Consider the following 20,164-nt stretch of genomic DNA (forward strand, 5'->3'; position numbering starts at 1 on the left):
GTTTTTTGTAGAGTCTTTAGGGCTTTCTATATATAAAATCATGTAATCTGCAAACAGAAATAATTTTAATTCTTCCTTTCCAATTTGGTGACTTTTATATATTCTTCTTGCCTATTTGCTCTGGCTAGAACTTCCAGTACTATGTTGAATACAAGTGGTAAAGTGGTAATGCTTGTCTTGTTCCTGATCTTAGAGGAAAAGCTTTCAGCTTTTTACCACTGAGTATGATGTTAGGTGTGGGCTTGTCATATATGGCCTTTATCATGTTGAGATTCATTCCTTCTATAACTAATTTGTTGAGTTTTTATCATGAAAGAATGTAGAATTTTGTTAGATGCTTTTTCTGAATCTATTGAGAATATCATATAATTTGTATCCTTATTTCTATTAATATGGTGTGTCAAATTTATTGATTTAAGTTGAACCATCTTTGCACCATAAAGATATATCTGACTTGATCAAGGAGTATGTTCCTTTCAGCGTGCTCTTGAATTTGTCTGCTAGTTCGTTCTTGAGGATATTTGCATGTATGTTAATCATGGATATTGGTTTATAGTTTTCTTATAGTGTCATGATCTGGCTTTGGTATCAGGGTAATGCTGGTCTGGTAAAATAAATTGGGAAGTTCTTCCTCCTTTTCAATATTTTAGAAAAGTTTGAGAAATACTGATATTGATTCTTCTTCAGATGTTTCGGAGAATTCATCAGTACAGCCATCAGATCTTGGGCTTCTCTTTGTTGGGAGGTTTTTGATTACGGATTCAATCTCCTTACTCTGATTATTGATCTGTTCAGATTTTCTGTTCAGTATTCAGTCTTGGCAGGTTGTATATTTCTAGGAATTTATCCATTTCTTCTAGGTTGTCCAATTTATTGGTGTATTAATTGTTCATAGCAGTTTCTTATGGTGCGTTGTACTTCTGTGTTATCACATTATGTCTCCTCCTCCATTTCTGGTTTTGATTCTCTTTTTTTCATAGTCTGATTAAAAAATGTCATTTTTATTCATCTTTACAAAAAACCAATCTTTAGTTTTGTTGATCTTTTCAATTGTTTTTCTTATCTCTATTTCCTTTATTTATACCCTAATCTTTATTTCCTTCCTTCTGTTAACGTTAGGTTTAATGTGTTCTTTTCTAGTTCCTTGAGGTATAAAATTAGGATATTTATTTTAGATCTTCTCTTTTTTTCTTAATGTAGGCATTTATTGCTATAAACTTCCCTCTTAGAACTGTTTTTGCTGCATACCATAAGTTTTGGTATGTTGTATTTACATTTTTCTTTCTTCCAAGATATTTTTTATTTCCCTTTTGATTTCTTTTTTGACCCATTGGTTGTACAGGACTGTGTTGTGAATTTCCAATTATTTGTGAATGTTCCAATTTTCCCATTATTGATTTCTTTTCAAGCCACTGTGGTCAGAAGAAATACCTGGTATGATTTCAATCTTCAAAAATTTGCAAAGACTTGTTTTGTGACCTACCATATGATCTGTCATAGAGACTGATCCACGTGTGCTTGAGAAGAATGTATATTCTGATGCTGTTGGGTGAAATATTCTATATATGTCTATTAGGTCCATTGATATAAAGTATAATTCAAGTACCTTATTTCCTTGTTGATTTTCTGTCTGGCTGATCTATCTATTTTTGAAAGTGGGATATTGAAATCCCTTACTATTATTGTTTTGCTATATATTTCTCCTTTCAGATATGTTAGTATTTGCCTATTATATTTGGGTGCTCTAATGTTGAGTACATATATTTTAACACTGTTACATACTCTTGATGAATTTACCCCTTTATCATTATGTAATAATCTTCTTTGTCCCTTGATAAAGTTTGTGAGTTTATGTTTATTTTGTCTGATGTAAGTATAGCTAGCCCTGCTATATTTTGGGTTCTATTTACATGGAATAAATTTTCTATCCTTTCACTTTCAGCCTATGTGTGTCCTCAAAGCTTAAGTGAGTCTCTTAGAGGCAGCATATAGTTTGATCTTGTTTTTATTAATCTATTTATCCACTCTATGTCTTTTGATTGGAAAACTTAGCTCATTTACATTTATAAATGATAGAGAAGGACTCACTAATTTCATATTACTAATTGTTTTATAGCTGCTGTATAGTTCCTTTGTTCCTTTCTTCCTCTCTTGCTGGCTTCCTTCATGAATTGATGATTTTGTCCTAGTATGCTTTGATTCCTTTCTCTTTATCTTTTGGGAATCTACTATAGGTTTTTGCTTTCTGGCTATGATGCAAATTATGTGAAACAGCTTATAGTTATATAATAAAATAATTGCTGTCAGCCCTGCTAGGGATTCTGAGCCTTAATCAGACCTTTTCTACGGATATCCCTGTAATACACTTCTTGTTCCCTCTTGTGGGTGGTAGGAACTCTGATGAGTGTATACCTTCTTGATCTTGCAAAGCCAGGCCAGGTATGAACAGCCTCCCATTTGTTTTCCCTAAAGCAGTATTCAATGCTCAGATTTGTGTGCTTTATCCCAATCCTACAAAGTTGGGCTGGCTTTTCTCTGCATGTTCACTAGCCATCTACAAAGGCTTGCATATGCTGCTCTCAGGTGTATGCATGGGTAGCTGGTCACAGGGTGGGGATATGTATGGGCAATGCCCACATAGCATCGGGTGTGTCTATGGGCCAGTTGGGATGATTTGCAGGTGAGGCATCCCCAGTGGCTCATGGGTGGGCTTTCTGATGGAGTCTGAAAAGCAGTAGAATCTGTGTCCCTTTGATAATTTCCAAGCTCTGCCTGCTGTTCTCCAAGCTCCTTTCCACCCCTCAGTTTTGAAGCTCACCTCAATATTCCTGGTGGGGTGAGACAGTAGTAGAACTCTTTGGCAGTGTCCCACATAGCTGGGGAGGTGTGGCATTTCCTCTCACACTCACTTTCTCCTTTCAGAGAAACTGCAGGCTGAGACGGTCCCTCATGAGATCCTTGGGGGAGCAGTGATGTGATTAAAGTGAAACTATTCCCCTTATCCTCTCCAATGCATCTAATCTCAGATCTTTCTTCTCCAACAGTCTGCTGTAACTTCCTCATTAGACTCCTGGACTTCTACAAAATTACTTTTGTTCATGGGTGATTGTCTAAATTGGTGTTCTTTGGGAGGAAAGATTGTAGAAAACTCCTATTGCACAGTTTGCTGATTTCACCCTCCATATGGTAAAATATTAACAGTTTTCTTGCTCTTACATAAAAGTAAACTTTTTATAGAAAGGAATAAAGACCCTTTGAAATGGTATTATTAGCTAGGGAGCAAGAGGTTAGTTGTAGAGGAAGAGTGGATTGGTGTGTTTTGTAATTGAGAGGATATGATCTTACTATCTTGTTTTCTTTTCAGCTGCTATGATATTTTTAAGCTCAAATGTTTAGGGATGCTGCTAGCACAGCATAGTTTCTGCTAATATATATTGAAATTCTATTGAAGAATTATGTAACCATTATCCATTGCTGATTAACAATTAACCATCTCAGAACATTAAATGTCAGAATTCTTAGAATCTTAGATGTTAGAGTTGGGAGGCCCTAAAGACAAACTTGTTCAAATCTCCTTTTACAGATTACAAAGATTGATCTCCAAAGTCATTAAATTACTCTAGGCTATAGAACTAATAATGGAAGAGTTGTGACTAGAATTAAGATCTCCATACTACATTTTTGCAAGGGTATTAGGCTCACTATGTACATATTTATTTTTTCTTTATTAATGGAAAATTGACAGAGAAAACCAAGAGCAAAAGAAAATGGCTATGAGACTTATTAATGTAAAATTTAAAAATCATAAATATATTTATATGAATGATGTTTTCTAATATAGTTGTAAAAGTTAAATTAAATTCATTCCACATTAACAGGGCATAATTCATATAGCTCTTCCTATTATAACACGATTCAAAGGGTGAAAGAGTCATCTTTAATATGAAAATATCCAGTATATCTTAGTCTAGATCCCAATAGGAAACGTATAGCACATTCAAATCTGGAAACTGTGGAGAGTTTAAGGAAGAGACTATGGACAGGGGAAGTTATGGGCAGGGTCAAGAGGAATCAAAAAGCAATGGTGGAGAATCCTGGTGGTAGGAACACTGGAAAAATGTAATGTAACCACCTTAGACCTGAAGGGGAAAAGAAATGTAGTGCTTACCAGAAAGACCTCTGGTTGCTTCTGTAGCTATGAATGCAGGAGGATTCCAAACAAAATCAAATGTTCCTTTCTTCAGAGGAACACAGCCATTGACAGCCCAGAAGAGTGGGAGCCAGAGGAATAAACACCATGAATTCATTTTCTTACTATCGTCCAATCTTCTGGCAGGGCCATTAATTGACTCAAACTAACTAGAATTCAAAGAACAAAGGAGACCATTGATGTTACTTATTAAGGGTAAAATGAATAGGAGGAGATTAGATCTGGAGTGACAAAACGGGAAAGATCTACCATAACATAGTTCAAGGGCAGGCGGTCAAAAAGAACAGATAGACATGGAGGAGAGGAGAACAAGGATAAGCTGCAAACTACTAGAAAATTCTCCACCCATCTATCACCATATTTAACCATGATGCTCCTCAGAGAGTAATAGCCTCCTCAATTTGTGCAAGTTCATCTTTTGGACAACTCTAACTTAGAGCCATAGAGAAAAAGGGATTTCATGCACTGCAGTTTCAAGATTAACCAACTTGAAAATAGAACAATCCAGTACAGATAGGTTGACTTTTAAATGCTTTTTAAAAATTAATTAATTAATTTGTTTGTTTGTTTGTTTATATTAATTTGGCTGTGTTGGGTCTTCGTTGCTGCACGCGGGCTTCCTCTAGTTGCGGTGAGTGGGGGTTACTCTTGGTTGCCGTGTGCGGGCTCCTCATTGCAGTGGCTTCTCTTGTTGCTGAGCACGGGCTCTAGGCACTCGGGCTTCAGTAGTTGTGGCTCGCGGCCTCTAGAGTGCAGGCTCAGTAGTTGTGGCGCACGGGCTTAGTTGCTCCGCGGCACATGGGATCTTCCCGGACCAGGGCTTGAACCCGTGTCCCCTGTATTGGCAGGCGGGTTCTTAACCACTGCACCACCAGGGAAGTCCTTAAATACTTTTTAGACATCTAAATCGCTAGTACTTCAAATCTCAAGTTTAATGAAAAGATTTTTCAGACACTTTAGAATTATCAGTGTATAGATATTATTTAAAACCATGAAAATATTGAATTTAACAAAGAAGTAGGTACACATAGGGAAAAGTGATACTAAAAATATCTAAGACTCTCTGAAATCAAGAAGTAGGTCAATAAGTAAGGATGAGGACAGGAAATTGAAAACAGCCAATAATCTAGGAGAAAAGTCAGAAGAGTATGGTGTTACAGAAACAAAGTGAAGAAAGCATTTAATCTTGCAAGGATTGACCATTTGTATCAAAATGAGATAAAGACAAAGAATTAGTAATTAGCCTTAACAATGCACAGATAACCTTAATAAAAATATTTTGGTGGAAGTGGGGTCAGATGCCTGATTAGAGTGTGTTCAATAGAAATTTGGAGAAGTACGTATAGAGGATCTAATGACTGCAAATCTTTAAGGAATATTCTTGCAAAGTTGAGCAGGGAGATTTCAAGGTAGTTAAGTGGAAAGTGAGGTCATTCTGTAATGCAGAAAATTAGAATATGTATGATGGTGAAAATGATCCAATACGTAAAAATAATGATTCCGGAGACATTGTGAATGACTGCCATGTGCTTACATATGTCAATCAACTTTTATACTCCAGATATCTAATACTCTAATATTTTTTCTTTATAATTCTTATCTGCATTAATCAAATTAGCTAAGAAGATCAAAGATCCTTCTATTTGGACAGATAAATTAACATTATATTTGGATGGAAATATTGGGAATTTTTTTGGCATACTAGAAGAAGGGGAAAATTTTTTCAAGTTTATAATTTGTGTATTGTAGAATCATAACAACAGTCCCACTTGTGGCACGTATCTTCAGTGCACAGTGAGACACTGGGGAGATTCAGTTACTGGTACCATGTTATCGCTCTTATGATGTAAATAAACTGTTCTTTATCAGAGTGAGTCCAAAAGCATTCACCTCTAGTTAACTGTATTAATGTGAAAGTCAGGTATTCTTGGGGACAAAAATAGGAGAGTAAGAAAATTTCACATGCAACATGGATATTTGGAGCTCAGTTAAAATGTATGATCTTAAATTCATTTTAAGTAAACTGTCTATGGTCTTCTTTACCTCTCCCTTTGCCCAAATATTTATCTTTCTCCTTTTATGTCACATTCTAAAGATATGCTAATCATGTCCCTCACACAGAATTGGATTCAAATATTCTTTTCTGTAGATCTCCTAAGTATACACACACTTGAGCACCAGTATCCATTTAAAAATATGCTCAACTTGACTATTTAAGATACCACTTGAGGGAATTCCCTGGCAGTCCAGTGGTTAGGACTCCGTGCTCTCATTGCTGACTGTCTGGGTTCAATCCCTGGTTGGGGAACTAACATCCCACAAGCCACGTGGCATGGCCCAAAAAATAAATAAATAAACTTTGTACAACATAGTAAATCAACTATACTTCAATTAAAAAAAATTTGAAACAAATTGAAAGATTTTGACTTGACTTCAGAACTGGGTATGCTCAGTTACCACAAAATATTACCTTGTAACTAATAAGCTAGAGCTCTTTAATGAAATACACATTGCTTCACTGACATTCATGCACTAGCTATCAATTAAAATCTCAAAAGTTCTGAAGATATTTTCTACCCTACTTTTTAAGCATCATCGAGCAGAATTTTTGTTTCTTCTTCTCAAATAGGCAACAGCTGTAAGTCTGGCAAAACTTCATACTTTCCAAAACTTTCTCAATGGCACTTTAACACAAATATTTGCAAGGTGTTATTTTGTTCTTCTTTGTTCTTCAGTTAAATTCATCTAAATTACATTAAAATGTGTTTCTAATATGTTTCAAAATCTCTGGTTTTTTATTATTGGTCAATTAACTTTTATACCATAAAGACTTGAAAGCATTTCTCATATTGTTCTAATTAAGCTTTCAATATTATAATAAATAAATTCATAAATATCAATAATAATACATATTACAGTTTACTTGAAGAATGTCTTTTAACCATTTGATCATCTGTCATGAATTCCATGAGCAAAAACTACAGAATCCCAAATATTTCATTTATATTTTGAAACTACTCTTTCTAAGGTTAAGGGCAGATCTGTAAAACCATATATTCTTAGCTTCACTTTAGAGAATATACTGATATATATCAATATATCATAGGTTAACTTATTTATATTTAGCAAGATATCATTTTGAGTATACAGAAGGTAAAATAGGAAATTGTACCCCAAATTTTGAATTATACAAACACTAATAGCAATGTGAGATATAATGTAGAGGGTGTCATTTGACTGATTCCATTCACCAAGTATCAGCTTGTATATCTATAGAGTGATTTTACTTGACCACCTTACTCATTGTAGTTTCCCTCCAACCTTTTGCTCTGCTTTAAATTCTCTTCGTTTCCAAAACAGCTTTATTTGTAATAGTCAAAAACTGAAAACAACTCAAATGTCCACCAACATATGAATGGATAAACAAAGTGTGGTGTAGCTATATAATGAAATAGATCACAGCAGTACAGTTGAATAAACCATTCATACGTGCAATAACATAAATGAACCTCAAAGTTACTATGCTGAGAGAAAGCATCCAGAGAAGAAAACCAGTACATACTCTGATTCCATTTATATAAATTCCTATACTGTAAACTAATATATAGTGACAGAAGTCAGAGCAGTTGTTGCCTTGGAATGGGGAGGATGTGGGGAAGGTTGAGAGGGGATTACAAGGTGCACGAGAAAACTTTGGGGTATAATAAATATGTTTACTATCTTGATTGCCATAATGGTTTCACAGGTGCATAATTATTTCAAAACTTATCAAATGTAAAATGTTAATGCTTATTTTATGTCAATTTTATTTTATACCAGTTTATTTTATATCAATTATACATCATTAAGTCTTAATGAAGAAAAAAAATAAATTCCCTTAGTTTCCATCATAACACTTCCCTCTTTGGTATTATGCTCTGTCTATTTTTCTATTGTCTATCTACCTTGCAAGGCTCAGTGGGAAAATTCCAAATCTGTCTTATTCACCTTGTGTCCAATTCTCAGCACAACATCTGGTGCATGGTAAAAATAATTATTTTTGAATGAAAATAATGGTTAAAGTTTAGTTCCCCAAAATGTTTATGGTTCATAAGTAGTGTTATATTACTTTCGCACATGACAATAAAGATAGCTCTTCTTAACATTCTTTTTCTTATCCAAAGGTTGGCAGTAGCATTTTGGATATCCCTGGTTTTCTCTGCAATTCTATTACTTCTCCACAATCACCCTACAACCTCTTTCCCATGCCCTTCTCCTCTGGGATCTAGCTATATATAGATATATAAATTCATGAGAAAATATTATTACAGTAAAAATTCAGACTATCTCTACCCTGCGGGATACTCACTGGTACTCGAGGAGTGTTTTTATTTTCTTACTTACAAGATGAATAATGCTAACTTCATCTTACTAAGGTCACCAATAACTTGCATTTTGCTAAGTCTATAAAGCACTATTCCAGTCTCATCTTCCTGGATCTCTTAACAGCATTTGACATACTCAGTCACTTCATTCTTCTTAAAATACTTTTATAGTAGCTTTGATATGACTCTCCTTGCTTTGCTCTTACCTCTCTGATTCCTCTTTGATTTCTTGACTTTCTTTGCTGGCTCCCTTTTCTCTAACTTATCTCTAAATTTCAGAGATTCAGTTCTCAGAAATTGTCTTTCTTATCTTTCATTCTACACACTCTATCTTCTGAGGGTATCATCTACTTCCATAGGTTTAACTGCTTTTAATATGCTGATAAATCCCACATTTCTCTCTCTTAAACAGACTCCCTCACCGCTCTTCTTCTCCTTCTATTTTAACTGCAGACTAATATATCCATCTGTGTCATTGAGACATCCACAGAGATCAATCAGAAAACTGTTAAACTTATCATACCTCCAAATGAATGTTTGGTAGTCCTTTATAAATATGTTTCTCTTTCAGTCATTTTCCTCTCAGTAGATGGTTCCCAGCCACGCAAGACCAAAACCTGGGAGTCATCCTTGACATCTCCTTCCTCATTCCCAACATATCAACTCTACCGTGTAATCTGATAAATTGTATTTCTAAGTCAACACCATCTCCTTCCTGAATGACTGATGCCTCCCTCTACAATATATTCTCAAAACAGCAACCAAGACTATTTTGACAACATATATCAGATTATATCACCCTCTTGCTTATAAAATGTCAATAGTATCCCATTCTATAAAATTTGGAAAGTAGATAAGTGTACTACAAAAATAAGAAATTACTTTTAAATTATTAGGCCATTTCTGACTATCTCCTGTCTCTATCCAAATGCACTGATTATTTTATATTCAAGCAACAAATGTGAAATTAGCCTATCCAGTTAACTTCTGACCTAATTATATTACTATTGTTAGTTCCCAAATGTGGTATATAATACAGTGGAATATTATACAGCCTTAAAAAAGAAGGAGCTCTTACCATTTATGACAACATGGACAGACCTGGAAGGCATTAAGCTAACTGAAATAAGTCAGTCACAGAAGGACAAATACTGCATAATTACACTTATATAAGATATCTAAAACAGTCAGACTTATAGGAGTAGAAAATAGAATGGTGGTTGCCAGGGGGTGGGGAGAGATGAAAATCAGGAACTGTTCTTCAATGGGTATAAATGTACATATATACACTACCAAATGTAAAACCGATAGCTAGTGGGAAGCAGCCACATAGCACAGGGAGATCAGCTCGGTGCTTTGTGACCACCTAGAGGGGTGGGATAGGGAGGATGGGAGGGAGGGAGATGCAAGAGGGAAGAGATATGGGAACATATGTATATGTGTAGCTGATTCACTTTGTTATAAAGCAGAAACTAACACACCATTGTAAAGCAATTATACTCCAATAAAGATGTTAAAAAAAGAAAACAGATCCTGTAGAAATATATTTAATTGCATGGAAAGGTGTTCTTACTGTACTAAGTGAATAAAATAAATTATAAATTAAAAAAATAAAGTTAGCTATACAAGATGAATAAGTTTTAGAGAGCTGCTGTGCAACACAGTGCCTATAGTTAATGGTATGTTGTTCTGCACTTAAAAACGTAAGAGGGTAGGGCTCATGTTAAGTACTCGTACTACAAAATAAAAGACACAAGGAAACTTTTGGAGGTGTTGGATATATTTACTACCTTGATTGTAGTGATGGTATCGCAGGTGTATGCATATGCCCAAACTCATAAAATTGTATACATTAAATATATTCAGTGTTTTATATATCAATTATACCTCAATAAAGCTGACAAAAATGCTGATGTGGAAGGAATGATTAATTATGGATGGAAGTCAAAGATATGAATGGAGAGACATTAGAAAGAGCTACCATGCTAGGACAGTGATGTTGTTTGTATTTCTGGTTAGAAATCCAGACCCTAATACTTGGGTGCAGAGACATGTAGTTGACATAGGGAAAACTGCCTCCGACACTGTCCATGTCTGCTTTCTTAGTTTTATTCATTTGCACTGGTGATTCTTCTAGAGATCATAAAATAACTAAATTAGCATTTGTCTATATTTTCATGGGTATTTCAATGGGACAAGAAAAGAAAGTGAAACAGTACTGCTAATTAGCTTCCCTTCTAATAAAAATGGCCTCTTTTATTAAACATGTGGCTGTAAAAAATACCATGACTTCTGTTCCTTGTTTGAGTCTTATAGAGAACAATCATAATGCCTTGACTTTCTTACTTCTGTTGAATCCTTCTAAGGATTGTCTAAGTCTGAGGCATGACAAAAATCAATGTTAGAAGATTATAAAATAATCTTGGTAATGCTTTCTAAATTTTCTCATATGTAAATTAGCTAATACTGCTTGTAGGGCTGTTTCAAAGATTTAAGAGATAAGGACCCTGTGACAATTTCTGACACATATTAAACACTCAATGAATGTGTTTTATTATTATGATTTTTTGCTCAAGAATGTATCAAGCTGAAAGACAATACCTTTCTCCTCATACTTTAAGGTACTTAAAAGGAGAATATATATATATATATATATATATAATTATATTTGTAAACATAAGTGATTTTTGGAGAATAGCAAAATGTAATATGTACTTTCACTCCCCAGAAAAGATGTTACTAAATTACTGTTATGTCTTGAAATAGATAGTATCTGTACTTGATGATATATGGCAATGTCATCACTGTCTATCCACATGGACAAAATGAAAATCTTGGGGATAGCCTCAACTCCTGCATCTTATTTATTTTAATTAGTCAGCTAATCCCAAACTACCTCTCCAGAATTATCTTCCTCCCCTAGTCCATGTTCTCCTTCTTCCCCTATTCCCTATAACAGTTATTATAGCCATGGTATATGGATTTTTGTTCTTTCTACATCTTAGCATAAGATCTTTCCAGTATCTGGACTACACATGTCCCCTCACTCTATTTGCTGAACTCTGTAGATACATATCAAATGATCAAATATTCCCCCTCTCCTCACATCCCAACTTTTGTTAAGCTAACTTTTATTGAGTATGTACCGTATATCAATCACCATGCTAATGCTTATCTTTCAAACTATCATTCAGGGCTCTCTTCATTTACTGGATATGAAAACTGGGGAATGGAGACTTAGAGTTTAAACTGTGTCCAAAATCACACAGTAAGTGGCAGAGTAAGGGTTAAAATTTAGGACTCCAAAGCCTATACTATCAACAACATTATATAACTATTGTCAGAGTCTTTTTCTTCTTTCTACAGTAGCTCTTATATATTTAATACATTGTGATCTGTTGAGTATTCTGTCTTCCTCACTAGATTAGATTATAAGCATCTTAAAAGCAGGCATTGGGCTTCCCTGGTGGCGCAGTGGTTGAGAATCTGCCTGCCAATGCAGGGGACACGGGTTCGAGCCCTGGTCTGGGAAGATCCCACATGCCGCGGAGCGACTAAGCCCGTGAGCCACAATTGCTGAGCCTGCGCGTCTGGAGCCTGTGCTCTGCAATGGGAGGGGCCGCGATAGTGAGAGGCCCGCGCACCGCGATGAAGAGTGGCCCCCACTTGCCGCAACTGGAGAAAGCCCTCGCACAGAAATGAAGACCCAACACAGCCATAAATAAAAATAAAATAAAAATTAAAAAAAAAAAGCAGGCATGGAGTTTTTACTAATTTTTGTACACTTGGAACCTTACACAGCACTTGACAAAGAGTAAATGTTTGTACATGTTCTGAATTGCTGCTTGAAAATTTATCACGTCTTTCTTTATTGGGTATTATGGTAGAAAGAACCTGTATTTTTATTTGCAGGATCTGAGTTTATACCTTAATATGTACATAGTTGTGTGTTCTTCAACAAGTCAAGTCACTCAACATCCAAAAACCTCAGTTTTAAAAGTCTCTCAAATGAGAAGAATAATAGTGATGATAATGAGAAGTTTAAGTTTTTGGCATAGTACATCGCTCAAATAACAGCATATAAATGGAATAAAATCCCACTTAAGCTAAGGAGATACTCTAAATGTGGCTGACACGATAATTAAAATGAAGAAACTGGGCCTTCTTATAGAGGCCAAATAAAGTCAGCAACTAAAATGAGAGTATAGCTCTACCAAACACTACATTCTGCTTTCAGGATTAAAATAATTCTAATCGATGTTAGAGTTCACTATTTTTTTAAAGTGTTATCTTTGGGTATAAAATGTGTGAAAATAGTTTACCATCACATTTGCCTTAGTTTAATATGCATACAGACTCACTAGGGGCAGCAGAGACTAACTGCAAGCCTAGTATTTAGGAGAAAATAACCTCTGCTTCTAACATTGTCAATTCAAAATAGAAATAGCATTGAATGTCACAAGCCTACATTTATGTAGAAGGTCTACATCATTACCATTTTCTTCATATTTCTTAGAATCTGCTGGTGAAAACTACGAGCTTCTAGGAATCATATGGAGTTGGAAGGGTGTGAAAACAGGTGCAGTAGGTAATTAGACTAAGAATTACTAGTCACTGCAACCTAAAAAGAAACAGTGGTAGGAATTCAGGTTTCTGTGGCATAAATCCAGTGAAATTTGAGAGGCACACATTTGAAAAATCCCTTACACTCTCTAAGCTCCAACTTTTCATCTCTAAATGCAGAAGGTAATGTCTACATTTACTTTTTTCGTAAGTATGTTGTAAACCACTAATTGGAAAGGATTTTGAGATATGTATGAAAAACATTTCAAAATTTTTTATTTAAAATAAACAATATGAGGGCTTCCCTGGTGGCACAGTGGTTGAGAGTCTGCCTGCCAATGCAGGGGACACAGGTTCGAGCCCTGGTCTGGGAAGATCCCACATGCCGCGGAGCAACTGGGCCCGTGAGCCACACCTACTGAGCCTGTGCGTCTGGAGCCTGTGCTCCGCAACGGGAGAGGCCGCGACAGTGAGAGGCCTGCGCACCGCGATGAAGAGTAGTCCCCGCTTGCCACAACTAGAGAAAGCCCTCGCACAGAAACGAAGACCCAACACAGCCAAAAATAAATAAATAAAAAAATAAAATAAAATAAAATAAACAATATGTTTAGGAAAACTATAATTAATTTTGAGTTTGGCAATCTCAAGGACCAATGCTTTTAGAATTAAATATTCTAAATACACCAAGGAGAACAGTGACAACAAAATCAATTTAATATTTGCAGTTTGCATCTAAACAAAAAGATAGTTATTATTCATTAGGCAAATAAATTTTTTTAACACTATGAATAAAAACATCATTTTATATATTATATCTGATGTATGAGAAAAAAATGTGTTTCAATGCTTTACTCTAAAGCTCACTTTTTAAATATTGAGATTAAATATCAATTATTAGTTATATTTTCTTAAGATTTTATAAAATATATTGCTATCATAAAAGGAAAAAATTATAGAGTCGTCAAATTAAGAAACAATAACTTCAGGAAAATATGGCCTTTCTCCATATCTAAAAATTTTCACTTTTCACTTCAGGATACATAGGTAACAAATCTCATCTCTTAAGTGTTTATTTAGATCACTCATTTTTATTATTATATGTTAATTACAATGTATGCCATTTTTAATTTTCTCTAAAGCAGAAAATTGATTACATATTCATTCAAATATGTAAGAGTAAGACCTTTAGTCAAAATGGTAGATCCTTTCCAATTCTCCAATGGTTTATTTGCCACTTTTAGTATTAGACACTACTGATTTACCTCTCTGAATGGTTATTCATTTTCCTACATAAAGATGACCACTTCATTTTTAATTTAAATATTTGTCTTTATATGGTACTATGTTTTCAAAACATATGTCTTAGCATCCATTTCAATATGGTGCTATAGAAATTGAATAATGTGGTTAATCTCCTGACTAATAAGAGTCCAATGTGACACAACTGTCTACTGCCAAGGGCCCCTGTACCCTCTAGCATGTTGGAGTCACCTTGACCTTTAAGAATGAAATAAAACCAGTCATATTTCACACAGAAAAAAATCCAATGTCTACATCATTCTTGAGGATCCTTGAGTATCTTACATTTGTCTTTCTCATCCCCTGGCTTCATTTTCTTTTCTCCTTGATCCTGAATCTCTCCTTACTATCTCACCTTTTGTGTAAGCCATCCTTCCACATGCTAAAGCCCAGACCATCTTCTTCCTGGACAATTCTGGCACCTCAAAATTGACACTTTTTTATACAGAGTAATTTAGTTCTCTTTATGGGCTTCCAGAGAGTGCCCTAAAGATTTCCTCTATCGTGTTACTGCAGTCTATCAAAGTATTTTCTTTAACAAGGGGCCATAAGCCTGAGAATATTATGCTGAGATCTTAGGAAGCGAACATGTCTGTGTCAGCTGTGACTTTAAATAGCTTTTTTCTCAGCTACATATATAATCCCTTGAACCTGTGACACCTAAAATGGTAGACGATATCATAGAATTATTGACAGCTTTAGTTGGGCAAAAGAACAAAGTCCTGATATCAGAATTACTCATCGATTATGAGACATACTTGGGTTACATGTGTTTTTGTGTTTATCGTTGTAGTGTATGTTTACTGCACAACTTATTTGCATATATGAGTTCATATTTTATATAACAAATTTGTAAGGTAGATGTCATCACTATTTTATAAATGAGGATATTAAAACTCTAAGTAAAGGTGAATTGCCCATTTTCTTTCAAACCCTAGCCGAGGTAGAATTTGGCATAGATATTTTTACTCCAAGTCCAGAAATGTTTCTAACTACTATTAGAATAATTTAGGAAATATTGGATTGGTAGAAAGCTAAAGGAAAACATTTACATTAACTAAAAACTAAGGGCATTAATAGAGTAGTTGGAAAATGTAATGTCAAGAAGATGTGGCATAGAAACTTGACAGTGTTATTTCTGATCATTATTAAGGAAATGCTTCACTGACAGTGGAAGGCAGAAAATGTTTGACTATAAAAGGGAAAAGCTAAGGTGAACGTTATGGGAGTGTAATTCTATCTAAAAGATACAACAAACACTGCGTTCTGTAAAATTCTTAATTAAAATTTTTATGTATATATAGACCATATATCAATCACCATTTTATAGATTTTCACCTTGATGCTCTTCTATGTAATCCAATCATTTCTGGAATGCTGTATCATTATGAAATTGGTTATATTTTATTCTCCCTGTTTCATATAGCATCACTCAAGGATTTAGTAAGAAGAAACACTCTGACAGAGTTTACTTTTAGGCCTTTGCGAAAAAAAATACATTAGTATAAAAAACCCCACAAGATACACTGGATGAGTTTCCTTGTGATGCTGATGTTGAGAAAGGCTTTTCTGTGTCTAAAACTTTCATTGATATGATTATAGTTTAAAAATTCATTATGATATTAAAAAGGAAAAGCATTTGCTTTAAAATCATCTTGTCATGGTGATTTCTAAGGTTTTTCCAGTTCTAAGTCAATGTTTCTAAGTTACTGACTTTGGAAATATAATTTCCATTTGAAGGTAGAATCCTGAAGAACAGAGAGAGTAGTCTCTTCAACCTTTATTGAATACAGGAGAGCCCAAACCAAATAATGAAAACTGATTGATCAAGGTTAGGAAACCTGGAAAAGAACACTTCTGCTTGTCCTTTGCATTAGGAGATAAATATGAGAAAAGTGAGATAGCTTATCCATAGCTAGTAGAAGTTATAAGGACCTGACCCAAGTCTCAGGTCTCTGGGAGCACTGAAATCAAGCCTGATAACTCTGGCTCTGCTGTCTGCCAACTTGAATACTCTATCATTATGAGCCTTAATAATAGTTTCTTATGAAGTTCACCCAGGACACTAAGAAAATTTAGAAAACATTCACATAGCCTTTCAAAATCTAGTCAGTTATACAGAGAATAGTTTAAAATTAACTTCCCTATTGTCCACCTAAATTTATTTTAATTATAGAAATTTGTATTCTTTTCTTGAATTCAGCCAGTTAAACAATATAATCCCAAATGATGAACAAGGGGGCAGATCCATCACAATGAGGGGAAGAATACAGAGAGGATATATTCTGAAATGCTATTCAGAGATCCTATATTTCATAAGTCCACAGAGACTATCTATCGACAACCACTATTTCCATTTGTTACTAATGGTTACAAAAGGTTACATTTTGTGTCAGGACATAGCCCTTCCCACAAGTTAAAAGTTTTACAGTTTACTAGATTCTAAATTTTGAATCATAATAACCATAAACTTTTTAAAAAGTTATATTTCATAAATCATCATAAAATTCTTTCTTATTACAATTACACTCTTTGAACATAAAAGTCTATCCAAAATAATTTAAAATAAGACAATTCTTCAATGTACACAAGTCAGTTTTTCAACACATGGATGTTGAATGAAGAGGGGAGAAATAAGACCAAGAATATTCAAATGTTTCAATGCCACCTGAGAAATTAAGGACTAATTATTTCACTGAGTGTTCAGTTTTAAGTGAATAATAAACACTTTCAAGCATTTTATGAAATTTAAGTATTTCATGATTTTAAAAATTTCATTTAATATTTGAGGGTAGATCTTTTTATACAAGCTATGCTGATTTTTCACCTGAGATAAGTATGTTATTCAACACCATAATGGCTTATGAGTGAAATATTCACCATAGCTTTCCTTTAGAAAGACGGGGTTATTACATGCATCACAGATGAAGCTGGTTGTTTCTTTCATATCCTACCCTCTCTCTATCATTCTCACTGTGCTGGAAGTTTTTGTAAGGAAAGTAATGCTAATTTACTCAATCACAGCTCCTGATTCTGAAGGACACCAAAGTAAACGGAAACATAACCTCCTGCCCTCTGGTCAGTATAAATGTTTCACACGGGAAAGCAACTGCTACCACCTGCTTGTGCCAAGCAAAATGAGGCCAAGATATGTTGTCCCTTCAAGCCACTATCCTTTATTATCTATTGGTCATTTTGTCATAAGAGAGCCTCAATGGTTTTTATGGCAGTGGTCCCCAACCTTTTTGGCACCAGGGACCAGTTTCGTGGAAGACAATTTTTCCACGGACCAGGGTGGGGGAATGGCTTTGGGATGATTCAAGCACATTACATTTATTGTGCACTTTATTTCTATTATTATTACATTGTAATATATAATGAAATAATTATACAACTCACCATAATGCTGACAGGAAGCGGAGCTCAGGCAGTAATGCGAGCAATGGGGAGTGGCTGTAAATACAGATGAAGCCTTGCTTGCTCGCCCACTGCTCACCTCCTGCTGTGTGTCCCGGTTCCTAACGGGCCATGGACCGGTACCGGTCCATGTACCGGTCCATGGCCCAGGGGTTGGGGACCCCTGGTTTATGGGAAAGGGTTGACAAGGAAGACTAGTAGAAAAAGAAATTTGTTCCTGGCCCCAAATTTGCAGACGCTGCTCAAAAAATAAATGCATGCAGTGGATCATACCTGACCTCCTAGGAAGGCACATTAGTGACCACACACTGTTATGTGAGCATCCTCCCACCGCCCCGCCCAGGAGTCCCATCCCAAGCAGTTTTTCTCCTTTTCCAGTTATTTTCTTTTCAATCATATACACTATTCTCCCTGAGAAGAATAGTGATAAACACAAAGTTTCCCATTGTAACATACCAGGGATATTGTTCTCTGGCACCCCTTATTGACGAGTACCTCTTGTAATTGCCCTATTGTTCGCCTCTTTATCCATTCTTGGATCCAAATAATCCACTGTAACCAACATGGACACATTATGCTTAGTTTTAAGAGGTTTTCTATCTTGCAGATCAGTATCACAGTTAAAGGTGTTTCTGATATTAACCACTTCAGTGCTAAAAGGATTTGGGAGACAGAAGAAAGACGCAGAAGGGCCACACATAAAGAGCAGGTGGACCATCCTTATTTCCAGAGAGGTCTGGCACAGGGATGTAGTTAGAAATTCAAGGACATCAAGTATGAAAAATATTAAGCTGACAAAGTCTATAAATTAATGATACAGTTTCTTTATCAATTTCTCGTAAGATAAGTCTTCACTGTCTTGTTTTACTTGAGGCAATGCTGATTTCTATCCTATGAATACAGGGAATCTTCCCTCTTGGCAGAGAAAAAGGCCAAGAATTGTAGTTCAAACTAGCCAACTTAGAAAGAACAACACAAAAAGAACAAGGTTATATGTACATTTTACTTTAAAAATGTCTGTCTCGGGCTTCCCTGGTGGCGCAGTGGTTGAGAATCTGCCTGCCAATGCAGGCGACACAGGTTCGAGCCCTAGTCTGGGAAGATCCCACATGCCGCGGAGCAACTAGGCCTGTGAGCCACAATTACTGAGCCTGCGCGTCTGGAGCCTGTGCTCTGCAACAAGAGAGGCCGCGATAGTGAGAGGCCCGCGCACTGCGATGAAGAGTGGCCCCCGCTCGCTGCAACTAGAGAAAGCCCTCGCACAGAAACGAAGACCCAACACAGCCATAAATAAATAAATATTTTTAAAAAAATGTCTGTCTCTGGTTTTGATCACCATTGTATCTCTAGGATTTTGTAGAGTACATGGTATATAGTAATTTCTCAATTAATATGTGTTTAGTAATTGAATGAATGTTACCTGAGCAAGAGTGTTGAATAAGAAGCAAATATGACTGGGGAGAAATATTAATTTTGATAAAATCCAAATCCTATAAAAGTTTTCACATGAATATTTGAAAACATAGAGGAAAAACAATGGTGGTAGAGAATGACTTTTATAGGTTGGGTTCTTGGGAGGTAAACTTTTAAACTGATATTTGATTGCAGTAAGTTTATTGGGGAGTAACCTCTGGGAGAACGAAAGAAGATAGGGAAAGATTCTGACACAGTCTCAAGAAAAGCCTCAGCCGGTCCCATGGGGGAGCTCTGGTGCTGAAATATCCTTGAGAATTGGCTGAAATTGAAGACAGGGAACCTGGACTTTATACCTCCACCCCTGCATTGACCAGTAATTGGATGTGGTTTGCCCCTGGAAGGGTGGATGTGTGACCTAGAGCAAAACAGCATACTATAGCAGAGAGCCAAGCCTTGAAAAGAACACAGAAGACTGTCAGCAGCCAACGGTCTCAGCAGCTGGAAGAATGAGTGAGTCAATCCTGTGGAATGTTCTGGACTCTGCCTGATGTCATACACTATAATGAGAAAGGATAGGGTTCAGAGGGGATTTCTAAAAATTAGGTCTTGAGAATAAGTATTATACCATTGGATAATGACAGATACTCCAGAGAAATCAAAGGCACAGTGGCATGAAAGGTAATAATGTGTTCAAGGAAATACGAGTATAAATTAGACATAATATTTATAATTTATAATAATAATATTAATAAGATGATGATAGAACTAAAGAGGACTTAGCAAGTGCTAATCCTGTATCAGAGGCCACATAATTATTTTACATATATAGTAGAGTCAAATATTATTTATGGTAACCTGGACAAAAATTATTAATGCATGAGAGTCATAATCTTTC

General features: G+C 35.5%; 1 long non-coding RNA gene across 1 annotated transcript in view; it reads left to right on the top strand.

Annotated features, from left to right (window-relative positions):
- Positions 1-18,874, top strand: part of LOC309621188 — a 1,076,444-nt gene extending 1,057,570 nt beyond the window's left edge. Inside the window, exons 2-3 of the long non-coding RNA XR_014239801.1 lie at positions 10,098-12,024; positions 12,331-18,874. This is a non-coding gene — a long non-coding RNA (uncharacterized lncRNA). The remainder of the gene's footprint in view (positions 1-10,097; positions 12,025-12,330) is intronic.
- The last annotated feature ends 1,290 nt before the right edge of the window (positions 18,875-20,164 follow it).

This window comes from Balaenoptera borealis (assembly GCF_965194805.1).
Source record: "Balaenoptera borealis genome assembly, chromosome: X".
Classification (NCBI taxonomy): Eukaryota; Metazoa; Chordata; class Mammalia; order Artiodactyla; family Balaenopteridae; genus Balaenoptera; species Balaenoptera borealis.